We start from the raw sequence: 18,434 nt of genomic DNA, 5'->3' as shown, positions 1-18,434 counted from the left end.
ATGTACGTAATTAAAACAATCAGAGAAGCAAACGAGGAGATTAAAGATCAAATGCAGGCACTGAAGGATGAGATGAAAGAGCAAATGCAGGCATTAAATGATCACACCAATCAACAGTTAAAAGAGCAAATACGGGAAGCAAGAGATCATTTCAATAAAGAGTTAGAGATACTGAAAAAAAAACAAAAACAAACAGAAATCCTTGAAATGAAGGAAACAATAAACCAAGTTAAAAGCTCCATAGAAAGCATAACCAATAGGATAGAACACCTGGAAGACAAAACTTCATACATTGAAGACAAAATATTTAATCTTGAAAACAAAATTGACCAAACAGAGAAGATGGTAAGAAATCATGAACAGAATCTACAAGAATTATGGGATATCATGAAAAGGCCAAATTTAAGAATTAATGGGATTGAGGAAGGCTTAGAGAAACAAACCAAAGGAATTAACAATCTATTGAATGAAATAATATCAGAAAACTTCCCAAATCTGAAGAATGAAATGGAAAACCAGGTACAACAGGCTTATAGGACTCCAAATATACAAAATTACAACAGACCCACACCAAGGCACATTATAATGAAAATACCTAACATACAAAATAAAGACAGAATTTTAAAGACTGTGAGAGAAAAGAATCAAATTACATTCAGGGGGAAACTAATAAGAATATCAGCAGATTTTTCAATCCAGACCCTAAAAGCTAGGAGGGCCTGGAACAACATTTACCAAGCCCTGAAAGAAAATGGATGCCAACCAAGAATCTCATACCCAGCAAAACTTACTTTCAGATTTGACGACGAAATAAAATCCTTCCATATTATAAGTCATCAGGGAAATGCAAATTAAAACAATGACATATGGGTACTCACATAACCAAAATGACCAAAATCCAAAATAATGACTACACCAAATGGGACTCTTATTCATGACTGGCAGGAATGCCAAATGGTATAGTCCCTTGGAAGACAGTTTCCCAGTTTCTTACAAAACTAAACACACTCTTACTATGTGATCAAACAATAGAGCTCCTTGGTATCTAGCCAAATAATCTGAAAACTTATACCTACATAAAAACCTCTGCCTAGATGTTTATAGCAGCTTTATTCACAATTGTCAATACTGGAAACAAGATGTCTTTCAGTCGGAGAATGGATAAATAAACTGTGATACACTCAGACCTTGGAATATTACTTAATACTGAAAAGAAATTATCCCATTAAGAATTAATGGGATTGAGGAAGGCTTAGAGAAACAAACCAAAGATCTCAAGGCATGAAAAAGCACCGAGGGAACTTTACATATTGTTAACTGCAAGAAGCCTATCTGAAAAGGTTCCGTTGAGTAAGATTCCAACTACATGATAGTCTGAAAAAGGCAAAGCTATGGAGACAGTAGAAAGATCAGAGGTTCTCAGGGCTTAAAAAGGAGGAGGGACGAACAGGTAGAGCACAGAGAATTTTTAGGGTAACAAAACTAGTCTGTATGATAATAAAATGGTGAATACATCTCATACATTTCTCCAGAATGTGCAATGCAAGGAGCTGACTATAGATGTTCCTCAGTGGTAACAAATGTCCTGCTCTGGTGGGGGATGTTGATAATGAGGGAGGCTGTGCATGCATTGGAGCAGGGAATGTACAACAAATCCCTACCTTCCACCCAATTTTGCTTTGACCTAAAACTGCTCTAAACAATAAAGTCTAAAAACACAGAAAGTACTTTCATATTTTTCGTTGTTAGGAGGTGTTAAATTGAATCTTTTGGGCTAAACCTGACTCTGTACCTACGTTAAGGTTGGCCTCAGTTTTTTTCCCTACGTGCTGAACTTCAACCTAGTGATTTGTAAACAGACTGTAACTTACTTTTGTAAGGAGTAGCAATGTCTCAATCAATCACAAGTGGCCAACTGTTTAAACCAGGGTTCAAATGAGACAGAGGGACCTGTAATTTACTGCATCTAAACCTTGTTAGTTTTCTTTATGTCATTCTCTTTTTTTCTGAATATAAATGTAAACTCCCTGTGTGATCAGGTGGCTGTATGATTCTAGAATTGCAAATAAAGAAAAAAAAAAAGATTATTTTGGCTCCTCTGAGTCCCTTTGCATTTCCATATAAAATTGTTTTGGGGGCACTGGGAATTGACTCCAAGGGCACTTAACTGCTACGCCACATCCCCAGCCCTTTTAATTTTTTTTAAATTTTGAGACCGAGTCTCACTAAGTTGCTTAGGACCTCGCTATGTTGCTGAGGCTGGCTTTGAACTTGCTCTCCTCCCGCCTGAGCCTCCAGAGCTGCTGTGTCACCATGCCCAGTCATTTCCTTAAATTTTAAAAATCAACTTGTTAATGTCTACAAAGAAGCCAGTGGGGATTCTGACAAAGATTATGTTAAATCTGTAGATCAATTTGGAAATAACTTTGTTTTTTTGTGGGTGTGTATGTGTTTTTTTTTTTTTTTTTTTTTGCTGATATTGGGGATTGAACCCAGGGCCTCATGCATGCCAGGCAATAGCTCTACCACTGAGTCACATCCCTAGCCCCAAAATGTAGCTACACTTTTGGGTATTTTTGAAAAGTATAAACACTGGGTAATTTACACACACACACACACACACACACACACACACCGAGAGAGAGAGAGAGAGAGAGAGAGAGAGAGAGAGAGAGAGAGAGAGAGAGAGAGAGAGAGGATACAAAATTATCTCTCCTGAAAAATATGTTGAGAAGCATTGGCTATTCCTGGATGATCAGGCCAGGATGGGACCCTGTCTCTGAAGGACAACTAGCCTCAGACTGGGCACCTGGAGGTCATGACAGTGTGGGGCCATCTTGGTCAGGAACCTCTGCCCAAGTAGAGAAACCGCCAAACCATCACCCCTGGAGGCAGAGCAGAGCCCTTGACCTGAGGAGCAGGGTCAAGTACTCAAGCAGTGGCCAGCGGGCACCCAGAGCCTGAGGCCACAGGATGTGGACATTCAACACAGGCATTTCAGTTGCTGCCAGGCAGGCCCAGGCTGCTTATCACAGACTGTACGTGGCACCAAGAATCCTGTCCTTCCACCATCTCTAAGGATTAAGGGGTTCTTTGGAGCATCCTGCCTCAGTCCCACGTGGCACTTGATAAAAACAGCAAGGTCCCCAGAAGCAACCCACCAGCCACTGCCCCTCCTGCCCATGGGGACACCAGCTTTGGAGAGCTGGGCCCATTTCTCACTACCCAACTCAGAGGCAAAAGGGATTTGCACCCAGATCTTGAGAGGAATTATCCTGGACATAGTGAGAAAGTAGATCATCTCTTCAGCTCTCCATACTACAGGTCACACTCTCCAGCCCTTCTTGCAAATCTTGGCGTTCAAGCTAGGCTCACTGGTTCGGTCCTACTGGCTGATGGACGTGCAGCCCCCTGGAAACCATGAAATGGAACTCGGCCTGGTCGTCATTCCCAGTTGGAGGAGGAGGAACTGATACCGATTGGCTGCTCAAACTTCCAGCTGTCACTCTTCATGACATCTCCTTCTCTAATTTTGTCCTTTACAACTTCATGAACATAGTCATGTAAAATTCTACTTCCTCTGACCCTCCCTCCTTGACAAGGTCTTTGCTCATAACCAGCTTGCCATGTTTCTGGTAGAGTCTGGGTTCAGACTAGGTGAGATCTTTGTCACTTAAATGAGCCCCTGTTTCTTCCTTGCCTGAGTTCAGATCCCAGTCTGCCTGGAACAGGCAGTGTAGGGAGGATTTCAGGTCCCAGGAAAGCCTCTGCCAGCGAATGGAAAAGTAGGCGCCCCTGACATTGAGCCTGAGTCACTTGGACATGCTGCAGGGGGACCGGGCAATGGAAGCACTGGCCACCCCATAGTCCCACCCAGGTGGCATGGGACAGCAGTGGCAGCAGTTACCCTTCACCACAGCCACAGCATGCCCTGAAGTTATTCTCACATGCTTTTGCAGGTGCTGAAGTGCTTATTGTAATTCTATGGATTTATGGGGTACAGTGTGGCATTTCATGCACGTACACAAAGTGCAATGATCAGATCAGGGTATCGGCATATCCAATGTATCAGACATACATCACCTCTGTGTGCATGCGTGTGTGTGTGTGTGTGTGTGTGTGTGTGTGTGTGTGTGATTTCAACATTTAGATTTAGGACAGAGTATAATTCAAGTACTTTCTAAAAGTTTCACCATTGCAAAGATTTCACCATTGTTCAATTGCAACTTCTCAGTTTCATGACTCAGATCTCATGAAATAAGACAGACTTTTCCTATAGTAAATCATCAACAAACAGAGCATTAGCCAGTAGCTCTTGGTCTCTCCCAGTGGGTTAAACAGCAAATACTTTCCTCTGAAGTCTTTGAATCCTTGATAGTTAAGCTTAGATTTTCTATTTTATTGGAGGGAAAAAGAACACTACAGGCAAAGGACAGTTGGAGGGAGACCTTTCCAAAACAAATAATCATAATAAATACATTTGTATAATGCATATACACAGTGTATATGTAATAAAATTATACGGATATGTAAAATATATATGTATGTATACATATGTATAACTTTTCCCACTTATAAAAGTAACTCACACTCAATGTAAAACCCCCACACAACATATTATAGAAGCAAATACTAGGTTGAACTGCATTAAATTGCCAATATTTCACAGTTTGGTTGTTGTTTTGCCTACATACAGAATTTTAGTACATAAGTCAGGCAAATGCTGGTATATGATGTGTAGCCCTCCAGATCGAGGAGTGTCCTATGCAGGCTTGTGGTTGGTAGGATTATTACCACAATGAGGTGACATCGATGATTGTGTGTGTGTGGTGCTGGGATCCAACCCAGGGCTCCTGCATGCCCGCCAAGCACTCTGCTAGCAGCACTCCAGTCCTCTGTAGGTAATTTCTGCCAACCTGCTTCCCCTAGCGCGGGGCTGGCTGCCTCTTATTTCTGGAGCCTCAATTTCCTCATCTATAAAATGGAACTAATAATTCTGTGCCACTTATGAATTTTTTACCTCTCATCCCCAAACACGCCTGCTCTGAATGTGGATCTGAGTTATTTCTTTGACCAGACGGCACAATGTTAAATCCTGCCAGAAGAGGGCGCACAGAGACGTTTCTGGAGGAAGAGGTTTTGCTTTCTGATTTGGGGGCCTTCCGCTCAGCCTGGCCAGCTTGTCCAACCCAACGCTGTGGCTTTTCCAGGACCAGGCTCCTGCAGGGCACAGTGGGCAGCAGCATTCAGTGGCAGCTGCTTCCTCCAGCACCCCACACCCACCTTGGGAGTATTCTAGCGAGAATACTTTCCCGTGAACAACTTTTCCCAGAGGCTGCAAGACTGGTTTTCTAGCAAGTTCCATGGACCAGCGCAGCACCCCAGTAACATCTCTGCTATCCTATGAAGCCCAGTCATTCCTTTTCCAACAGGGTCTGGATCTCAGACCTGGTTGCTCTGTTTTGTTTTGTTGAGACAGGGGTCTGTCTCGCTCTGTTGCCCCGGTGGGTCTCGAACTCAGGAGCTCAAGTGATCCTCCCACCTCAGCTTCCCTGGTAACTGAGATTGCAGGTGTGCGCCACCAGACCTGGCTAATAATTCGAGTGTGTGTGTGGCGGGCGGGGGTACTAGGGATGGAACCCATGGGGCCTCTACTGCTGAACTACCTCCCCAGCTCTCTTTTCCACATTTTTTTATTGGTGCATTATGGTCGTACATAATAATAATGGGATTTGTTGTTACGTATACATACATGCTAACAATATAACAATATTCCTTGGCCAGTATCACTCCCCAGCACTTCCCGGCTCCCTCCGTAGCTCCCATCTCCTGGTCCCTTTCCTCTCCTGATCTCCCTTTGATTTTCATGAGATTCCAGCCCTACCATTTTTCTTTTCCTTTTTCCTTTCTAGTTTCCACATATGAGAGAAAACACATGACCCTTGACCTTCTAAGTTTGGCTTATTTTGCTTAACATAATGGTCTCTAGTTCAATTTTCCTGAAGATGACATAATTTCATTTTCCTTTATGGCTGAATAAAACCCCATTGTATATATACACCACATTTTCTTTATCTATTCCTCCATTGATGGAACCTAAACTGGTTCCATAGTTGGACTATTGTGAATTGTGCTACTATGATAGCATGATAACTTTAATTCTTTTGGTGGGGTACTGGGGATTGAACTAAGGAGCACTCAACTACTCAGCCACATTCCCAGACCTATTTTTTTTATATTTTATTTAGAGAGAGGGTCTCAGTGAGTTGCTTAGCACCTCACTAAGTTGCTGAGGCTGGCTTTGAACTTGAGATCCTCCTGTCTCAGCCTCCTGAGCTGCTGGGATTACAGGTGTGCACCACCTCCTGGCATGATGATTTTAATCCTTAAATTTTTATTTATTTATTTATTTATTTTTCAGAGGATTCAGTTTATTTTTTTCTATTTTTTTATTTTTAAATTTATTTTTATTGTACACAAATGGGATACATGTTGTTTCTGTTTGTACATGGAGTAACAGCATACCATTTGCGTAATCATACATTTACATAGGGTAATGATGTTTGAATCATTCTGTTATGTTTTCCTTCCCCCCACCCCTCCCACCCCTCTTTTCCCACTATACAGTCCTTCCTTCCTCCATTCTTGCACCCCTCCCACCCCCCATTTTGTGTCATCATCCGCTTATCGGTGAGATCATTCGTCCTTTGGATTTTTGAGATTGGCTTATCTCATTTAGCATGATGTTCTCCAATTTCATCCATTTACCTGCAAATGCCATAATTTTATTATTCTTTATAGCTGAGTAATATTCCATTGTATATACATACCACAGTTTCTTTATTGATTCATCAATTGAAGGACATCTAGGTTCATTCCACAGTCTAGCTATTGTGAATTGAGCAGCTATGAACATTGATGTGGCTGTATCTCTGTAGTATGCTGATTTTAAGTCCTTTGGGTATAGGCCGAGGAGTGGGACAGCTGGGTCAAATGGTGGGTCCATTCCAAGTTTTCTAAGGAATCTCCACACTGCTTTCCAGAGTGGCTGCACTAATTTGCAGGCCCACCAGCAATGTATGAGTGTACCTTTTTCCCCACATCCTCTCCAACACCTATCGTTGCTTGTATTCTTGATAATCGCCATCCTAATTGGGGTGAGATGGAATCTTAGTGTAGTTTTGATTTGCATTTCTCTTATTACTAAAGATGGTGAACATTTTTCATATGTTTGTTGATTGCTTGTACATCTGTGATTTAAAAAAATATATATATATATATATATTTTTTTAGTTGTTGGTGGACCTTTATTTTATTCATTTATTTACATGTGGAGCTAAGAATAGAACCCTATGCCTCACATGCTAGGCAAGTTCTCTACCACTGAGCTGCAACCCCAGCCCATGACTTTAATTCTTTAGGAAAAATACGTGGCAGTGATACCGGCCATGGTGGGTCTGTGCCTAGTCTTCTGTGGAACCTCCATACTGATTTCCACAGTGGTTGTACTAATATACAATCCCACCAACAGTGTAAAAATGTTCCTTTACCCCAAATCCTCTACAGCGTTTATTATTATTTACCTTCTTCATGACTGTGATTCTGAGTGGAGTGAGATGAATCTAAGTGTAGTTTTGATTTGCATTTCCTAACTGCTAATGATGTGGAACATTTTTTCTTATATTTGTTGGCCATTTGTAGTTCTTTTGAGAAATGCCTGTTTCATCCATTTGCCCATTCATTAATTGGGTTATTTGATTTTTTGGTATAAACTTTTTTGAGTTCTTTGTATACTCAAGATAGTAGTCCTGTCAAAAGAGTAGCTGGCAAAGATTTTCTCCACTCTGTAGGCTCTTTCTTCCTAATTGTTTCCTGTGTGGTGCAGACAGAAGCTTTTAATTTGATGCCATCCCATTTATTAACTCCTGGCATTATTTACTGAGCTTTAGGGGTCCTATTGAGAAAGTCACTGCCTGTGCCTGTATGTCCCCACCCTTTTTATTTTATTTTGAAATAGGGCCTCCTTAAGTTGTCCAAGCTGACATCATATTTGCAATCCCTCTGTGTCAGCCTCCTCAGTTGAGTTGCTGGGATTTCAGGCATGCACTACTGTGACCGGAATGGCTAATTTTCTTTTCTTTCTTTCTTTTTGGACTGGGGATTGGCACTTTACCACTGAGCCACATGCCCAGCCCTTTCTATTCTTTATTTTGAGACAGGTTACATAACGCCTCACTAAGTTGCTGAGGCTGGCTTCGAACTTTCAATCCTCCTGCCTCAGCCTTCTGAGCCACTGGGATTACAGGCATGCATGCCCGGTTCTACCCCGCTAATAATTCTTTATAATTGAACTGTCCCTGTTTAAATTGCTTAATGGGTTCTCTCACCTGCTCAGACCTAGACTGACAGAGCTCTCCATCCCATAATGTTATGAGGATCAAAAGAAGTGATGCAGGGATAATGCTCAGTTCAGTGCCTCACACACAGGGAGGACTTGAAAAGCGTCACCACCACCACCACTGCCACCATCTTCATCAGCACTGCACCATGGAGACAGTTCCAGTGTGGCCTCACTAATTTGCTATAGTTCATTAGATGCAGATTTGAATTACTCCACTCCTGATGGTTATTTGGATTGTTCCACTTTTCCATTGTTAAAGATAGTCCTATGATCCACATAAAAGTTGGCGTTTATGGAGCACTCACGGTTCTAAGCAATTTCCTGTGTTAACTCATGAATCCTCCACATGCCTACTGTATTAGTCTTCTGTGGCTGCTGTAACAAACAGTGCCGTACAACACCACACATTTATTATTGTACAGTTCAGAGGTCAGAAGTCTAACACAAAGATGGTGGCAGGGTTATGTTCCCTCTGAGGGTTCTGGGGGCAGTCTGATTCCTTGTATTTTCCTGTTTCTAGAGACCACCTGCATCATGACCCTCTTCCTCACATCACTCCAACTTCTTGGCCCTATGGTCACATCTCCTACCACTATGATGAGCCTGCTTCCCGCGTATAAATGACACTTGTAACTGAATCAGGCCCACTTTAAAAATCAAAATAATCTTCCTATCTCAAAATCCTTAACTCCATCACATTAGCAATATGTAAGGTACCATATTCACAGGTTCTAGGTATTAGGAAATGAATATCTTTGGGGGGACATTATCACACCTACCACACCTAAGGAATAAGTACTGTTATTTAACCCATTTTGTAGATGAGACAACTGAGGCACAAAGAGAATAAGTGATTTTCCCGAGGTCATTCAGCTCGTTAGCAGCAGAATGAGAATACAAATCCAGACAGTCTGGCTTCAGAATCCAAACTCTAGCAATTCCATGACATGTACAAATTGTTTCTTCCCCTGTTTTATTATTTTGCAGACTGCCCTCCACAGAACATAATTGCAAATATCCAGCTGTGCAAAAGAGGAGCTAGTACTGAAGTACAAATGGGTGATATGGTTCTTTTGTTTTAAACAAATAAATACAACTGAGATCCTATGGGTGTCTGGCCTCTATGTCTGTGTAGTGGAGCTGCCTTGCCTGGGGACCCATGGTGATGTCAGGATTCCTCTCAAAAACCAACACACAGATACAGAGTGCCAATGGTGGAACATGATCACGATGAGCCCCTCTTCTAGAGCCTTCCCCAGCCCACTACGGACAGATTCTGGCCAAGATAGACACTGGAAGTTCTCTGAAGTCCATGGTCTGTAACAGTGAAGTGCTGCACATAATTCTCTTGGTCTCCCTTGTATATATCTTTGTATGCTTGAACATGAGTTTGTATAAGATAAATTTCTAGAAGTGGAATTACTGGGGTAAAGGAGATGCATGTACAAGTGTTTAACAGATATTGCCAACTTGTCACCACGGCTGCACCAATAAATTCCCACCATCAGTGCCTGGAATCCCGAATCCTTCCTCACCTGGACTCTCATGACTTGAGAACAGAATCTTACTCAAATACATAAAGCAAGAGGACGTTTATGACTTTGTATTAAATTTAGTAACTGAGAAATATTTCCCTTTCATGAAAGCAAAGAAATATTTCTTTCCCAATCATGAAAAATACTACTGAGTGAATAAAGAACCCTCAGTTTCCTGGAGCAAATAAAAACATGTTTAGCTGAACGCCTTGCAAGACTGCAAAACAGGAGATCCAAGATGGCGGACTAGAGGGAGGCTGCATTCCTGGTTGCTCCATGACTTGGGTTTCAAGCAGAAGATATCTGTTTCTTGATGAGGCAGCTTTTGCTGCTTATCCATCCCCTGCTGTTTACCCCATTTGTCTACTGCGGTCAACTGCAGTCTGCCAGCATATCCACTACTTTTTGAGTGCAGATTGCTCACTGTCAGGCACCTATCATCTGCCATTTGCCTGCCTCTTGCCTGTCCATCGCCTGCCTTTCACCTATCCATCGCCCGCCGCCAGAGGTTCACTTCCCGATCATTGGACAGTAGTCAGCAAACTAACTGCAGACCACCAGGGGAGCGCCAGCTGCCTGCTGCTGCCTGGGATTTCACTGTCACAGTACCTACAGGTTTGGTTACACGCAGCTGCCGCCATTTTGAGACAACAGCCAGGACCTGTAGGACCCCTGACCAGACTGACTGAGCCCCGTCTCCAGGATCCCTCAGCCCGACCTATCACTCCCTGCCTCCGGGGACCTCACATAGACTGACTGCTCCCGGCCACCAGGACCCCCAGACTGACTGATTGCACCCCGTCTCCAGGATCCAGCAACCAGATCAACCACACCCCACCTCCAGGACCCCTGCCTGACCAACTGCACCCCACCTCCAGGATGTCCAGTTGACCACACCCACACCCCCACCTGCAGCTCCCCATTTGCTAACACATTTGGAAGCCAGAGTGGCCATCTTGGATAATCCTGGAAGCCCTAGCTCCGATCTTTAGGTGGGGCAAATCCCATCCTAAGACACCTGCTGGAGCCTTGAAGCTCATTGTCAGGTACCTCTCATGCATCAGGCTACTGAAGACTGGGAGGTTTCATTATTATACAACTGTTATACTGTAGATTTTCTTTTTTCTCCTTATTGAAAAATTTTAAGTTTTTATTTCTTTACTTTTCTTGCTCTCTTTTCCTTTTGTTTACCTGTTCCCTCAGAGTCTCTTTCTCCCTTTTCTCATGCTAACAACCAACTTCTTTTGATTACACTCTCACTCTTTCTATTATCTAGAACTTCTATATATTCTTTTCCTACCCCATTAAGAGCTACATCCTACACCCCTCTGCATCCTCTTTGTCCTCCATTAGAAACTGCAGACTTTATTGCAAATCTGTTTGTTATACTGAAGATGATAATTGAACTCATTCTGTTTATTATGACAATATTGTTATTGTCCTCATAGGGGCTATTTGGTCTAGGATTGCATATTATCTGAACTGGGCACTGCTAATATTGATCTCCCCCTTAAAGAAAAGGTTTTAGAAACCTATAGGGTCACTACAAGCCTATGGGGGGGGGGAAATCTGCAATACCCCAGATCTGTACTGCTAGAGGGGAAGATACATGATCCAAACAAATCTAGATTCTATATTAATAGAATCCAGAGACTGTATGGTAGAAGAAATGTCAGAAAAGGACTTTGGATTATACATGATTAAGATGATTCATGAAGCAAAGGATGAGATAAGAAAGCAAATGCAGGCAATGAATGATAATACCAATAAGCAATTGAAAGAGCAACTGCAGGAAGCAAAAGATCATTTCAACAAAGAGATTCTCAAAAAAAAAAAAAATGGAAATCTTTGAAATGAAGGAAAAAATAAACCAAATAAAAAACTCAATGGAAAGCATCACCAAAAAACTAGACCACTTGGAAGACAGAACCTCAGACAATGAAGACAAAATATTTAATCTTGAAAATAAAGTTGACCAAACAGAGAGGATGGTAAGAAATCATGAACTGAATCTCCAAGAACTATGGGACATCATGAAAAGACCAAATTTAAAAATTATTGGGATTGAGGAAGGCACAGAGATACAAACCAAAGGAATGAACAACCTATTCAATGAAATAATATCAGAAAATTTCCCAAGCCTGAAGAATGAAATGGAAAATCAAATACAAGAGGCTTACAGAACACCAAATCACAAAATCACAACAGATCCATTCCAAGGCACATTATAAGGAAAATGCCTAACATACAAAATAAAGATAGGATTTTGAAGGCTGAGAGAGAAAAGCATCAGATTACATATAGGGAGAAACCAATAAGGATATCAGTAGATTTCTCAACCCAGACTCTAAAAGCTAGAAGGGCCTGGAACAACATATTTCAAGCTCTGAAAGAACATGGTTGCCAACCAAGAATCCTATACCCAGCAAAACTAACCTTCAGATTTGAAGACAAAATAAAATCCTTCCGTGATAAACAGAAGTTAATAGAATTTACTAATAGAAAGCCTGTGCTACAAAATATTCTCAACAAAACATTCCATGAGAAGGAAATGAAAAACAACAATGTAGGTCAACAAAGGGAGGAACTACCTTAAAGAAAAATCCATTCAAAGGAGAAACCAAGTCAAGTTAAAAACCAAAAATAAGCCCAAATGACTGGGAATACAAATCATATCTCAATAGTAACCCTGAACATGAATGGCCTAAACTCATCAATCGAAAGACATAGACTGGACTGGGGAGATAGCCAGTTGGTAAAGTACTTGCCTTGCAAGCACAAGGCCATGGGTTCGATTCCCAGCACCAAAAAAAAAAAAAAAAAAAAAGACATAGACTGGCAGGATGGATTAAAAAGAAAGATCCAACAATATGCTGCCTTCAAGAGACTCATCTCATAAAAAGACATCCACAGACTAAAGGTGAAAGGATGGGAAAAAACCTACCATGCACACGGACTCAGTAAAAAAGCAAGGGTTTCCATCCTTATTTCAGATAAAGTGGACTTCAAGTCAAAGTTAGTCAGAAGGGATAAATAAGGACATTTCATACTGCTTAAGGGAAACATAAATCAGGAAGACATAATGATAGTAAATATGTATGCCCCAAACAATGGTGCATCCATGTACATCAAACAAATCCTTCTCAATGCCAGGAATCAAACAGACCACAACACAATAATTCTGGGTGACTTTAACACACCGCTCTCACCACTGGATAGATCTTCCAAACAAAATCCAACCAAAGAAACCATAGAACTCAATAACACAATCAATAACCTAGACTTAGCAGATATATATAGAATATTCCATCCATCAACGAGTAAATTCACTTTCTTGTCAGCAGCACATGGAACCTACTCGAAAATAGACCATATGTTATGTCACAAAGCAGTCCTTAGTATATGCAAAGAAATGAGATACTGCCTTGTGTTCTATCAGATCATAATGGAATGAAATTAGAAATCAATAACAAAATAAAAAACAGAAATTACTCCAACACCTGGAGACTAAATAATATGCTATTGAATGAAACATGGATAACAGAAGACATCAGGAAGGAGCAAAAAATTCTTAGAGGTCAATAAGAATGACGATACAACATATCAAAATCTCTGGGACACTATGAAAGCAGTACTAAGAGGAAAATTCATTGCATGGAGCGCATTCAAGAAAAGAAAAAAAGTCAACAAGTAAATGACCTAACATTACAGCTCAAAGCCCTAGAAAAAGAAGAACAGAATAACAGCAAAAGCAGTAGAAGATAGGAAATAATTGAAATCAGAGCTGAAATCAATGAAATTGAAACAAAAGAAACTATTCAAAAAATTGACAAACAAAAAGTTGACTCTTTGAGAAAGTAAACAAAATAGACAAACCCTTAGCCACACTGACAAAGAGAAGGAGAGAGAAAACTCATATTACTAAAATTCATGATGAAAAAGGAACTATCATGACAGACACCACTGAAATACATAACATAATGAGAAGCTACTTTGAAAATCTATATTCCAACAAAATAGAAAATACCAAAGTCATTGACAAATTTTAGAGACATATGATCCTCCCAAAGTGACCCAGGAAGACATACACAATTTAAACAAATCAATTTCAAGCAATGAAATAGAAGAAGCCATCAAAAGCCTACCATCCAAGAAAAGCCCAGGACCAGATGGATTCTCAGCCGAGTTCTACAAGACCTTGAAAGAAGAACTCATTCCAATACTTCTCAAAGTATTCCAGGAAATAGAAAAGGAGGGAACCCTACCAAACTCATTCTATGAAGCTAATATCACCCTCATACCCAAACCAGGCAAAGATACATTAAGGAAAGAAAATTTTAGACCAATATCCTTGATGAATATAGATGCAAAGATCCTTAGCAAAATCCTGGCAAACCATATCCAAAAACATATTAAGAAGATAGTGCACCATGATCAAGTGGGCTTCATTCCTGGAATGCAAGGATGGTTTAACATCCGTAAATTAATAAATGTAATCCATCATGTCAATAGACTTAAGGATAAGAATCATATGGTTATTTCAATTGAGGCAGAAAAAGCATTCGACAAAATACAACACCCCTTCATGCTCAAAACACTAGCAAAAATAGGGATAGTAGGAACATACCTCAACATTGTAAAGGCTATTTATGCTAAGCCCACGGCCAACATCATTCTTAATGGAGAAAAACTGAAAGCATTCCCTTTAAAAACTGGAACAAGACAGGGATGCCCTCTTTTACCACTTCTATTTAACATTATACTCAAAATACTAGCCAGAGCAATTAAACAGACTAAAGAAATTAAAGGAATACGAATAGGAAAAGAGGAACTTAAGCTGTCACTATTTGCTGATGACATGATTCTCTATTTAGAGGATCCAAAAAACTCCTCCAGAAAACTTCTAGATCTCATCAATGAATTCAGCAAAATAGCAGGTTATAAAATCAACATGCATAAATCTAAAGCATTTTTATACATAAGCGATGAAACATCTGAAAGGGAAATGAGGAAAACAACTCCATTCACAATAGCCTCAAAAAAAAAATAAAATACTTGGGAATCAATCTAACCAAAGAGGTAAAAAATCTCTACAATGAAAACTAAAAAACACTGAAGAAAGAAATTGAGGAAGACCTTAGAAGATGGAAAGATCTCCCATGTTCTTGGATAGGCAGAATTAATTTTATCAAAATGGCCATACTTCCAAAGGCGCTCTACAGATTTAATGCAATTCCAATTAAAATCCCTATGACATTTCTCATAGAAACAGAAAAAGCAATCATGAAATTCATCTGGAGGAACAAAAGACCTAGAACAGCCAAAGCAATCCTGGGCAGGAAGAGTGATGCAGGAGGTATCACTATACCAGACCTTAAATTCTACTATAGAGCAATAGTAACAAAAACGGCTTGGTATTGGCACCAAAATAGACAGGTAGATCAATGGTACAGGATAGAAGACACGGAGACATACCCACATTAGTACAGTAACCTCATACTAGACAAGGGTGCCAAAAACTTACGATGGAAAAAAGATAGCCTGTTCACAAGTGGTGCTGGGAAAACTGGAAATCCATATGCAGTAAAATGAAACTAAACCCTATCTCTCACCCTGTACAAAACTCAACTCAAAATGAATCAAAGATCTACGAATTAGACCTGAGACCCTTCACCAAATAGAAGAAAAAGTAGGCCCAAATCTCCATCACATTGGCTAAGGACCAGACTTCCTTAACAAGACCATAAAAGCAAGAATCAATAAATGGGATAGATTCAAACCAAAAAGTTTTTCTCAGCACAGGAAACAATCAATAATGTGAAAAGAGAGCCCACAGAGTGGGAGAGAATCTTTTCCACACCCACTTCAGACAGAGCACTCATCTCCAAAGTTTATAAAGAACTTAAAAAACTTTACACCCAAAATACAAAGAACCCAATCAATAAATGGGCTAAGGAAATGGGCAGACACTTCACAGAAGATATATAGGTGATCAACAAATATATGAAAAAGTGTTCATCATCCCTAGTAATTAGAGAAATGCAAATTATAAGCACCCTAAGATTTCATCTAACTCCAATTAGAATGGCTATTATCAAGAACACAAGCAATAATAAGTGTTGGCATGGATGTGGGGGGAAAAGGCACACTCATACATTGCTGGTGGAGTTGCAAATTGGTATAGCCACTCCGGAAAGCAGTGTGGAGATTCCTCAGAAAGCTTGGAATGGACCCACCATTTGACACAACTATCCCACTCCTCGATTTATACCCAAAGGACTTAAAATCAGCATACTACAGTGATGCAGCCACACATTCTTAGCAGCTCAATTCACACAATAGCTAGATTGTGGAACTAACCTAGATGCCCTTCAATTGACAAATGGATAAAGAAACTGTGGTATATATACACAATGGAATATTACTCAGTCATAAAGAAGAATAAAATTATGGCATTTGCTAGTAAATGGATGAAGTTGGAAAATATGCTAAGTGAAATAGGCCAAGCCCAAAAAACCAAAGGCTGAATGTTTTCTCTGATAAGTGCATGACAATATATAACGATGGGGGGTGGCGGGGGGAAGAGAGGAATGAAGGAACTTTGGATGGTGTAGAGGAAAAAGGGGTGGGAGGGGGTGGGAATGGAAAAACAGTAGAATGAAACAGACAGTATTACCCTATATATAGGTATGATTACATGAATGGTGTGAATCTACATTGTGTACAACCATAGAAATGAAAAGTTGTACCCCATTTGTGTACAATGAATCAAAATGTGTCTGTAAAAATAAAAAAGATTTTAATTAAAAAAAAAAAAGACTGCAAAATACCGTCCTAAAGCTGAGAGTGATTCTAGCTCTATAGTCCTCACCGAGAGGTGGGTGTTCTGCCTTGTCTGAGGCCAATGTCTGAGAGTTTGCTTTTCTTGCCTTGTGGATCACTTTCATCTCCTGTGGCCCCTTCTGAAGATTTCCAGTTACTCAGTCATTTCCATCACTGAGTCTTTCCACTCACTCCCTTTTCATTTTGCATTCATGCCACAGTCTTTTCTTTCACAACTTCCTTTTCAAGACCTTTAGTATCCCCTCCCAGTGTGCTATTTATCTGGGGCTCAGTATATCTCCTGACCATGACAGTGAACACACATATAGTTATTTTTTCTTTTCTCACCATGCTGGGGATTGAAGCCCAGGCTAAGCAAGTGTTGTACCACTGAGCTGCTCCCCAGCCCTTTTTTTCTTTTCTTTTTTAAAAATTTTTGTTTTGAGATAGGGTCTTGCTAAATTGTCCAGGCTAGCCTTGAACTTGTGATCCTCCGGCCTCGGCCTCCTCAGTAGCTGAATTACAGGCATGGCCACCCCACGCTGCTTGTCGTCAGTCGTTTTTACTATCTTTACTTTTCAGACAAGGAAAGGCGGCAAAACAACTTGCCCAGTATCCCACATAAATGTGATCCTCAGAGGCATCTGTCTCCAGATTCTGCCCACTTGGCTCTGAACGTATTGCCTGTGTCACAGCTGGTTTCCTGGTGTCCCTGCCCCAGGACATGCGCAGGTAAGTGGGGCTTGAGGGCCGCTGAGACTTGCCGTGTTGGCTGTTGAAGGAGGCAGGAGCACAGGGCTCAGGCCCTGCCACTTCCTGCTGTGTGATCTTTCTCAGTGGGTGGTTTCCTCTGCGTAAGATGAGAACAGCGCTCAGGTGGTGACGAGGGGCTACTCTTCCCATTTTACAGGGGATGAAGAGGATGGTCACAGTGTGGTGGGTGGATTGAGCTGCTGACAGCACAGGCTGGGGACCGGGAGGAGCGCTGGCTCTGTGAACCAAGGAACCCAGGCTGCTGGGCCCGGGAAAGCCGGGCTCCTCTTTGCCCTCTAGACTCTTTTGGACTTGCCCGGCCGTTCCTCCTCCACCCTTTCCTTTCCTGGGGTCGACCCTTCTTCACTCCTCAGTGTCTCCTTCCTCCCTTCCCTTGGTACCCTCCAGCTGCCCTAGGGTTCACGGACCTCCCCTGCACATTTTCCTCACTCTTTGCTCTCCCTCGTCTCCCGCTCCTTTAGGGCCCTATCTCCTTGTGCCTCTCTCCTGGTTACTTCTCATTCCCTCGGCTTCTCGCTGGAACCTGCAGTCATCCACTAACTCCAGTGGGAGCCACACACTAACTCCAGCACGTCAGACCCTGGGGACAACCAGCCTCTACTTCTCACTGCCGCCCCTTCTCTGACAATCGCCTTCCTGCATCTTTTGTCCCTGTCTCTCCCCCTCCTTGCCTCGGTTTCCTCGTCTGTCCGTTTCTTCTCAAGCTCTCATTCTTACCTTATCACCGCAAGGCGGTGGGCTCTACTTCCACGCCCCTTTTACATTTAAGGACCCAGAAATCTGGGGAGTTCAGGCGACCTGGAGCTGCTGACCCCGCCGCGGAAGCGGGGTTGGTCCTGGCGCTGCGGGTCCCGCCCCGACCCCGCCCCGGCCCCGCCCCGGGCCCCGCCCCGGGCCCCGCC

Source organism: Sciurus carolinensis, chromosome 11, assembly GCF_902686445.1.
Source record: "Sciurus carolinensis chromosome 11, mSciCar1.2, whole genome shotgun sequence".
NCBI lineage: Eukaryota > Metazoa > Chordata > Mammalia > Rodentia > Sciuridae > Sciurus > Sciurus carolinensis.
Note: the sequence above shows the minus strand (reverse complement) of the source record.